Raw genomic sequence first — 8,132 nt, forward strand, 5'->3', positions numbered from 1 at the left:
AATAACAAAATTAACAATAGCAAATAATAACAAATAATGATAACAATAAGAATATGATAATTGATAACAAAATAATAAGATATCTGTATCTTGTAAACTGTCAAAATCATCCTGAAATGACTGACGTTTCTGCATCACCACTTTGACAACGATCTTCATCATGAACACTATTTAAATTTTTTTTAAACCAGAATATGTAGTGAACTGACGCCCACAACTATCTTGTGAACAAGCCAACTTAAATTTGGTGCTCGGATAAAAACTGTGGCCTAGTCGTAAATGACTTATCAAAGCCTGACTGGTGCTATGCAGAGTTTGACAGATAAAACATTTAAACATTGTTCTCATTCAGAATTTTGGCACACAACTCACGAATACACGGTGACTCGTCTGTTGATGTAGCATCAATGTTGAATATGGTAGTCTGCACAAAACTGTAGAGATGAACCAGTGACTCGTCGTAAGATAAGTTGAACACGTAGTGGGATTTGAAAAGTTCGTCAAAAGCACTTAGTGAGCTGGTGGCTTGGCAGGGGATGAGCTGTTTGTCCACTGCGATGTAGAAGGTGTCAATCCTGCTCTGGGTTCAGCCAACAGCGAGGATATATGGTTGTTTACCATCTCTTTCTTGCAGGTGTTCATCAATGCTGCAGCATGACTAAAAACAAATGAGATAAAAAAAATCACATAGACTTTTCAGTAATGCTGAGTATAAACCACCCCTTTAGGTTGAGATCATGTGCCTTACTACTAACTTACTACTACGTACTAAGTCTTGTCAAAAACATACTTCACGTGGAGAGGAAAAACTAGAAAGTGCAGGGCTGAAAAAGTGTCTTGTAGGATTTTAAAGTGAGGCAACATATTTACCTTGTGAAAGTGCACCATTTTGTCTGCTGCATCACTTGGACTTATTTTGGTCCTCCTCTTCCGTCCAGCTGTGGGTGGCAAATGATGAAGCAGTAGCAGCAGCAGAGAAGCCATGTCACTGTCCCAGTCTGTCTGGAGTGGAATTTATAAAACAATTTATAAAATGAAAATGTAAAAATAAATATTAGTAATATCAAACAAGCATGCTGTGAAGCATACCATTTTCATCATTCTCTGTGAGTTTCTCAGCAGCTTTTAGCAGACGACACAGGTCAGTTGACTGAGTCAGGTGTTTGGCCTCTTTGATAACCTTTGGCTTGAATGAGGTGTCCCACTTCTCAAGCAACTTGGTGGCTGTTTCAGCACCAAACAGCAGCAGGAAGTCTTGATTGACCTGTTGATCATACACAAGCATATATATATAAAGGCAGGGCTCAGCATTGTTAATGTTACATTAAGTGATTTTGACCAGTATGGGATACACCAGGAGACCGGGATGACCAATGATCACGTCTTTTACTGCTACCATCCAAGTGAGCAAAACAATGATAAAGACTAGAGTTGAAAATGTCAAAAGTATGACTTACTAGTCCTTTGACATCCAAAAAGCGTGGAAATGTTTTGAAGACATCTGCAGTTCTTTGTGGATCATGCACCAGGTCCTGGCAATGTTGGAACGTCATTTTCATCTTCTGAAATACACTTGCTTCATCAGGAGAGTGAACAAGAAATGAAATGGCCTCCTTACAGGCATCTCCATCAAGTTGCTGAGGCAGTGTGGTTGCTGATCTTCGGCGCTTTGGCCCTTGTTCTTGAGGCACTGAGACTTCCTTCACTGGCCGTTTGGTTGTAGACCTGGACATGGTCTTGAGGCGCCACGCTAAATATCCAGTGCCTTTCACCCCATCGTAGAAATGCTCCTGTTACATTTAAACAAAGAAAATGAACATCAAATATGATCTTATAGCATGTGAAGATGCAGCAAAAGGAAACAAAAGAACTATTATTATGTAACAGGTTTTCTATTTTCAAATTAATGTGCAATATACCCTGAGTCACTTTCAATCAGGACCCCATCATTGATTGTGATTTCGCATCTTAAACAACATGGACTTAAAATACTCCACAATTTCAAATGCAGTTATATGACAATATATTAGTAGTCACTATCAAAGAGAAATTAAGACCAACCACAGAATTTCACAAAAGAATCATTTCACTTTTTAGCTACTGTAGTTAAACTTAACTTAAACTTAAACTAAATCTGTGCTGCTTTACCATCATTGCATGACTTACATACAGTAGTCCTTTGGAGAAAAGGGATCCTTCAGTGAAGGAAAGAGTGTAATAATTCCAAGGGCATACTTCTCCCTTTGCTGACGGGAGGGAATCCTGCTATAGAGAAAAGACAAATGACAATGTTGAGTCAGTTTTACTTTTCGAAGTTACAGTATACATTACAAGAATACAGTATATGGCCCTTCATTACATTTCTATTACTTCATTACATTTTATTACTGTCTCTCGGTCATATCACTTGCCAATATAGTATGTTAACAAGCTGTCTCCGGGTGCGGTGGCTCAGTGAATTTTCTGCCATGTATTCTTCCAGAATATCCTCTCCGCCAGTCTTCCTATTCAAGGCGTTTTCAACCATCTGCTCATATAAAAGGGAAAAAAAAAACAGCAACAAAAAAAACCAAATTGGTGTTCAATTCTCTCTATTATGTAAAATCAGAGAGAAAACACATACCACATCACGTTTGTAGGTAAAGGTTAAAGTTTAGAGGAATGTCAAAAAACAAGTGAAAGACAAACATCTGGCAAGAAGCAAATCAATAACATTTACTTTCATAATGGGCAAGTTGGGAACCACATGTTTTGAATTTCAATTCAGAATAACAATTTATAAATGGTGTCAACTCAAAAATGCATAAGACATTTTTTATTCTCAATTACCTCTTTTGCAGCCTCTGACACAGAAACCTTTACTGCAGAACTGCCCATGTCTTCTTTGCTGGATCTAATGCGGCCTGCGGGAATGCCCTGTTCCTTTAGGTCACTGTCACTTGATGAAAATGATATGGTATCCGTGAGGTAAGATACTGTATCCGAGGAAGATGGTGTAGAATGAGCTAAAGGAGAAAAATCTTTACAAGAGATCATTTGGTTAACTTTCATTACTCTTTCACATTTCCATTAATAATTACACAACAATTGCCATGTTCGTGTTCCAACAACATTCTACACAAATATGGCCCAACCCTGTCCATTGCCATGTACATTGCATAAAGAAAGGTCAATATCATCTGCATCAAGGAGCAAAAACTTGGCTCTACATTGACTGGGCTATTCACTGACAACGTACGTTTTTATGATAACATCTACCTTCATCTGAAATCCTTTGACGTACTGTCAGGCATAGGTCTGGATGGGCCTCCAATAACTCAAGAAAAATGTCTTCGTCAACTGCTGTGTCAGTTTCATCGAAAATGTCAAGATGAGCAGCATCCGGAAGTCCAAACTTGGTTTTGGCTGTAGAAAGAGAGAATGTAACCATAAAGTCACCTGAAACAGACTGAATAACTGATCAACATGCTTTTATCTTTTTTTTTATTTTAGGCTAGTATTTATTAAGAGCAGTATTATGGTACTGTATCTTGGGTCAGTAACTCTGCACTTCCCTGTCTTTAAAATGGTAGACTAAATTAAACACGTCTGCAGCAACAATTATACTGCCCTGTACTAACCAAGGTTGATGTTTCCAGTATGAACTGTCATTAATAAAAGTTTTTTTTAAATACGTGACACATTACAATAAACTGTGTTAACAGTTAAATAGTTTTTAAATAGAGTTGGCAAGAAAACCGGTAGCTTGTAGTTTTTCGTGTTAGCATTTAACGCCCCCAGGTTGCCAAGGTGAAAATCCCTATGGGAAAATGAATGGTCCTTTTGCATACCCGGCACAAATAAGGTGTGAGCGAAAGCACGTGAGTAGACGACCTCCGCATTCGGTCTGCAGAGTTAAAATACATCTCTCGTTTGATTTTTGAACAAAATGTTACGTTTGTTTTGTCAAAATCACAATGTTGCTACCAAAAAGCTAAAGCAGGAAATCTAGCGAATTACAGAGTGTCGGTTGGCGCGAGTGGCAAGCCTCGGACTCGAGATTGGTATGCATGGTTACTGAATAACTCTTTACTTACTTACCTCATTTTCATGTATCTTATCCTTACATCCATAGTCCCTTAAACAGCCCGTTCACACTAATCTACAGACTATAGTGATTAAACTCTTCTATAATCAGTATGTTAACCTAAGTTAACTCCGTGATTGTTGTGAGAAAACATACGATTATCAATCGTAAAGCTAACTACAGTTAGCTTCTGCTGCTTTGGTGACGCACTAGCAAAGCGACCTGGGACGAGGGATTCCTGTAGTCCAGTCTGGCTTCCTGATAGCAAAGGTATAGCAACAGTCAGATATCTGAGATATAACAGGTCTGAAGACCATACACACACGTGAAACATGTAGTTTTTATTGACGTGCAACGAATGCGGAGGCACTCAGACTGTTAATTAACCATCCGCTGCACTATTTTGTTGGTTTCCTGTGATGTCATTCATTTTCTCATAGGAATTTTTCGTTGGGAGCCAGAACGTTCAAAATGCTAATTCGCTGCATACAAAATGACGGTGGTGGCTTGCCAATTCTATAGATGAGCTACATAGAGTCTTGTGATTTGATCAGCTGATATATGGGCAACATATTTTGTTCGGCCTCTAAGGATATCTTACCTTCACTGATGAATTCTACATAAGTGAAGCCTGCGTGCAATTTGATGTACTTATTTACACTGAGGTATTTCACTTTCAGCAACATGTCCTAAAACTGCCCCCGGTGGAGAAAGTAGGGGGAGGGAGTGGAATGAAACTATAGACCCCTTCGCATGTTTGTAAACAAACCGATCGTTGCCAGGATGCGCGCGCAGCCTGGACTCAGAAACAATGGCGCTGCCCATAGACCGGCATTATGAGCTGTCAGATTATGCAAAACAATTGTCGTTACAAGATCGAGAATGCTAAGTTAACTCTAACAAGTGGACATCGCCTACCGGATCCGTATTTAATTAAAGAGTGGACGGACGATGTTAGTAAGTTTGCCTCTGATACCTGAAGGCAGTCATACTATTTACAAAAAATGTCAAACTCAAAAAAAAAAAAAAACTATTTACAAAAGTAGCCTGCCATCAACATTCTGGTTACAGCGAGACTACAACTTGATTAACAATGGGACATTCATATTCATTTTGTTTTAATCAAATTATGCCAGTGGTGTGATGGCAATGTGGCTTTAGCTACAACAGCAAATACCAACACTAAACAGCAATTTGCAGGAGGTAATGGCATGAAAGGAATGATAGTGTAAAGAGTGCAGCTAAGAGAAATCAGAGCTGCGTAAAAAGCGAGAGGCAGAGAGCAGAAATGAAACTGAACGGGGCGGGAGCTAGGTTAGAGCAGTCAACGTAAGTTGGCATTTAGAGTGAGGGCACACAATTTTACCTTTCCATCCTTGCTTTAAAATTGTGATTTTCAGCATACACAAATAATGATGGCACAAAATCTGGACTGCTTGAGTCAAGCGAGAGCTCTCCTACAAACAAAATTGCATGCAAAGCTAAGTTAACATGCTAACAATATTCATTACATTGTGTAACTATGACCCAGCTAATCAGACAAACGTTACCAAAGTATTTTGCTACATCAATAAACGAAGACTAGAAAGAATAAAAAAGAAAGATTTAATAAATAGCCTGATCTTACCTGTGATGAAGTGGGCGCTGCAAACCTGTGCATTTTTGATGGTGCTTTCATCCCAGTCTACATGTTTGATGGCTTGTAGCCATAGACGTCGGCGATTTTTTTGGAATGGGTGAGATCCTGCTGGAATTCTGTACATTTTAACCCCATCACTGCTACGATTCTGACCCCCGACAACACAACAACTAGGCATTTCTTCCAAATATTTCTTCTCGTCTCTACCGTCGCTGAGTCTTTTTTGGGTCCAGGCTGCACGTGCAATTTCCTCTTATGTATGAATGATGTTTACTGCAAAGGGGTCTATATTATCATATACTTAACCCATGGTTTAAGTGGCAATGAGGTTTGCTAAATAACAAACCCAGACAACTTTCACAAAAAATTCTGTATTGTGTGATGCCCTGTTGAGCGGTGACAATTTTAGACCATTTTCAGTCTCTGACCATTTTCAACCCTGTTCAAGAACATTTCAATTTGACCTGCCCCTCTGTGCATGCAGGTGTGGACAGTAAAATAGCTGAACTTGGTTACCGACACAGAAATGATCTTTTTCTGTCCCTCTCTCAATCACATGGCTAATCGTCTGAGCTGTCCATCCATCCACATGTTTAAAAGATGACAATGGCGATCTCTTCATCACATATGTTTACTTAGTATAGAATACAATGTATCTAAAATAATGGTGTACTGTTAACATGTATGTTGCACTAAAATATCCTAAATATTTTTGCTGTACTTCGTGGAAAAGGGTCTATGCTTAAGCTATAGCCAGCTATCATGTCGGCATGATAATCCACCATCCAACAATGTGCCTTTATCGCACTTCCTAGTTTAGATAACAAAACACCCTTTGTAAATTGATAAATACATTTCTTACATTTGAAACCGGGAGTTTCTGACACATGCACAGCGCTGTCTATGTATTGCTAGCTTACTTGGTGGTAGTTGTTTTTTCATATGACATGCTAGGCTAAATGCTGCATAATATCAAATATCGGCGGTGTCGACGACCCTCCCTCCACTCATATATTTCGTTTAGTGTAAAACTCTGAATAGTAGCCTATTTCACTAAAACCAAAGCGAAGGGTAAAGTGTTCCCTTTGTTCAGGCTAAGTACAGCTTACTACCCTTACCATTAGCAAGCAATCAATCCCTGCATTAACGTTACATGCATTGCTTGGTCAAGCTACAGAATTCCATAGCCCCCCTAACTCTTAGTCTGGCTAACGCAACTTCAAAGCTCTGCGAGCATTTGGTCTGGCAAAGATATTAAGCCCAACCGTTTCCCAAAGTGTGTGGTTGACCCGCCTCCCTGAAATGCCTCAGTTTGCTACTGGTCGAAGCCAGAAAAGGCTGTGACGAAGCTTAAACCAATCACATCACTCTTTCCTCTGACGTATGTGACGCGACGGGGCTAACTGGTAGATTAAACTCTTACCGAAGCCGGTCGGGAGCAAGGCGAAAACGTCCTTCCTTTCAATAAATACCTCCAGGGCTGCTCTTTGCTCCGTTTTCAATGAGAATTTGCTCCATGTTCGTAATGTTTCTAGTGAATGAAGCACTTCCGGCATAGATTCTGTAAACAATCTATGGCTTCCGGTCGCAGTTCTACTACGTCAGTGCCTTGAACACGCCTCTACCCAGGGCCGTTGGAGATGCTCAAAGTTGATTGGCTCCCGATTTTTCGGGAGCTTGGAAGAGCTGTAGATAGCTTGCCTGGCCAGACTAAGTTCGCAACAGGCCCTCGTGTTGCGTCACGCTTAGGATGGGCGGGCCCAGGCTAGTGCCGATGGACTATGCTGGCATTTTTGGCGATAATAATTATACACCTGCTCAGGATTACCCAACTCAGGCGGAGGTCGGGAATATACATACATATACATATAGCTACTTCTGACAATTATTGCTAGAAGTTCAGTATGCTTTGCAGTGCACCTGGCCCTGCTTACCAGGACTTGGCTTGAACAACAGTCTTCATATGCGATTCTTACCTTTTTAACAGAATTTTCCTGACAAGAATGTTCTCTTCCCCTTAACAGCTACGTAAATGGGCTAGATGCATTTTTCTCAGGAGCTCACCTTACCACTAGCTGCCAGCTACTACCACAAATTCAAATTATAACCTCTGCATTTTTCAAAGAGGACACCCCCTCCCTCTTTTCATTTAATAGGCATAAAACACTGGCTAGCATTTCTTTTATAACATTAGCACTGTTAAGCACTTATATATTATACAGCGCCCTCCACAATTATTGGCACCCCGGTTAAGATGTGTTAAAAGCCTTAAAATAAATTCAATTTTTATTGCAGAAGCATAATCTCACACTGAAAATTGTAGAAAAATGTAACCCTTAACTCAAGTGAATTAAAAATAAATCCCTGACTAAGAAATAATTATTTTTCATAAAATCACCTGCTCCACAATTATTGGCACCCATGACA

At 39.8% G+C, this 8,132-nt stretch overlaps 1 pseudogene; it reads right to left on the minus strand.

The window, feature by feature from the left end:
• Positions 1–331: 331 nt before the first annotated feature.
• On the minus strand, positions 332–4,752 carry LOC132884615 (uncharacterized; annotated as a pseudogene).
• Positions 4,753–8,132: the final 3,380 nt, after the last annotated feature.

The sequence above is a fragment of the Neoarius graeffei genome, chromosome 4 (genome assembly GCF_027579695.1).
Source record: "Neoarius graeffei isolate fNeoGra1 chromosome 4, fNeoGra1.pri, whole genome shotgun sequence".
In the NCBI taxonomy this organism is placed as follows: Eukaryota; Metazoa; Chordata; class Actinopteri; order Siluriformes; family Ariidae; genus Neoarius; species Neoarius graeffei.